Consider the following 2,815-nt stretch of genomic DNA (forward strand, 5'->3'; position numbering starts at 1 on the left):
CTTGAGAAAAAAAAAAAAAAAAAAAAAAAAAAGAATCTTTCCAAAAGTTCCTTTTCAAGCTCAATGCTTTGCCTTGCTATCATCCCTCCAAAAATCCTGCATCTGTCTGTCACAGGTGCAGGGTGTTTAGTCTCTGATCTGCCCCAGCAGGATCAATATTTTCTCCCCCCACGTCCAAAAGCAAGACGCAATCCTTCCTGGCCCTTTCATGTACTCTTGCATCAATAATTTTGTGTTGGAGATGTGACTGAGCCAAGCCCTACAGAAATTTCTGCACTCACAGACTGAATTCAGATCCTGCCTTGTAATGGGGCCATTGAGAATGTTTTTTGCCTTTTGCCCATGAACATCTTGCTGCAAAGATGTCATATAAAACCTGAAGGGAGTCTGACTGATAGCATTAGACGACATTTCATAGTCTTGTCTGTGAATCAAACAGAAGTAAAAATCTTGATTCCCAGTAGATGGCGCCACGTGTTTCATTGATTTTTTTTTTCCCGTGTCTGTTTAGCAGCTCACAGGCAACCGAGCCTGCAGAGCAAGATCTTAGTGGTCCTAGAATCCATCAGCTGTGGACTTGGTTTATTGATTTTTTTTTTTTTTCCGTGTCTGTTTAGCAGCTCACAGGCAACCGAGCCTGCAGAGCAAGATCTTAGTGGTCCTAGAATCCATCAGCTGTGGACTTTACTGAAGACTGGTATGAGAGAACAGTAAACCCAGATCAACATAGGGATACCTTTAAAAGAATGAAGATGCATCCACTTTTAAAATAGTGTAGCTATAAAGAAGAAAATGCCATGCAAATGTAGTTATCTGTGTGCCACAGGGATGGCTGCATGGTCAGGGCTCTGTCCTGTGCTCTTCAGAACCACTCCTTGCAGATTCCTTGCCTGAGTGCACCATGAGCTGCATTGCCCCTGCTCATGGGAGGATGAGATTGCGGCCCTGGGCATGCTCCATAGCAGAATTTCTTCTCCTGCAAGGTGGTAGAGGAATGTGTGATGCCATTAAGGCACCAGCAGCCCTGTCTTTCACAGTCTGAAAGTCCAATGCCTATTCAGGGCTAAGGGCTGCCATTGTCCCTGGGGAAATGTTAATAGACATACACACACACATTAAAACTGTCATAGTTATTTTCCATGAGGATTTAAAAATTCAGCATTGTTGTTGCATCAATATATTGAGGAGACTGACAGTTATACACAGTAGGCTGAAGAAAGATGCTTTTTTTCTCTTGGAGAATAAATTATGTCTTGCTAATTAGTTATAGGGGAAATGGGAACAGGAGCTAGAGTTTAAGCAGAGAAAAGCCAGGCTAAGTACCCTGGAAAGAAGGCTGGTATTGTTGAGATGTGGTGTCCCAGCTCAGACACACATTCTACGTGATCTTGGTCAAAGAACATAGCCTCTCTGAAGCTTAGGTCTGTGCCATTTTACACCACAGGGGTGAGAGGTGAGGGTTAAAAGACGTGTCACAGCCAGTCTTTGCATGTGCTGATTTGCATATGCTGTGTCAAGTGTCTCCCACACAGTGGCAACAATCTGGCCTTGGCTTGCCCTTTCTAAAGCAGGCCTGAAATCATGAACTGGCTCCAGCTTATCTCATTAACATTACTGATCAAAACCAAGCATACGTTGGCTCTTCTCTTGACACAAAACCCAGTTCAGAGTCTCTCTCCCCCTGTTTAAAATGGCATTCAGGAATAATTTTTAGGAGTCTAACAAGGCTCCTTCATCAGCCAGTTTGATCCATGAAGGGGAGAACATAATTTTTACTGCTCAGCAGTAGTAATTTGTGACCAAAGAGTGAGGTGGCATGGAGGGCAAGAAGGCCCAACCTCAGTAAGGGGTTAAGCTGTTTGGAAGAAGGAATGCCAGTGATAGAGGACTCCTTGCAATAGAGTGAAGTCTCTCTTGATGATGAGATAAGCCTGGAATTGGAGCCATCAGGGTCCCAAGCTCAGGGCCACATTTGGGCAGCAGAGCTCGACTGGGGGATGGACCTACAGCTGGGCTGAGATGCCTTATGCAAATGCTCAGGACTGGTGCTGGTGCAAGTGTATATGAGGAATCTACTTGTAATGCATCCTTGCAGGCTCCATATTGAACTGCTCCTTGCCGTTGGAATCTGCCCAATGCATTCTTCGTTAAATTTTTCTTTTATATTGAAAAGCACAAATATGTGTTTAATTTGCCTTGAGGGGTACCTTAAAAATTTCCCAACATCTACCACGATAATTCCTCTTCCAATGAGTTACCTGATCCTGGCTTACCAGAAATAAAAGGCAAACTCATGAGGATTATGCCAAGTTCTGGACGCACTCACAAAACACATTACCGACAAGTCACCTTCACCGACTGGGAAGGAAGATAATGACTTGCCCTTTCCTAAGGGGGAAGAGCTCATGTCTCGTGTGACAGTGTGCAAGACCATTCATAACCCCTGTAAGTAATGAGGACTGAATTGTCAAGTCCAACTCGTCTGACTTTCTGTTTTGCACCTGGAAACTATAAAGCCTTCTCTAAGGGAGTTTCAATAGGAGGAGATAAGTGGCACATGACATGAATTAGTTTCCTTTCCCACCTGTGGTGATCATTAGGCCTACAAGCACATGGTCAAGACTTGCCAATACCCTATTGGGTAGAAGAGACGGTGTGTTTGGTCTACCTCCTGGCTCATTCAACATGCAGAAAAATTTCATCAAGCACTAACATTTTCCTTAGAGGCTAGATTACAACTGATTTTTTTTAAGAACTGTCTAATCTTGTTTTAAAGCTCTCAGGTGCTGGAGAGTCCCATTCTTGCTCTGCTGCA

The sequence above is a fragment of the Buceros rhinoceros genome, unplaced genomic scaffold (assembly GCF_000710305.1).
Source record: "Buceros rhinoceros silvestris isolate BGI_N320 unplaced genomic scaffold, ASM71030v1 scaffold9786, whole genome shotgun sequence".
Taxonomy (NCBI): Eukaryota; Metazoa; Chordata; class Aves; order Bucerotiformes; family Bucerotidae; genus Buceros; species Buceros rhinoceros.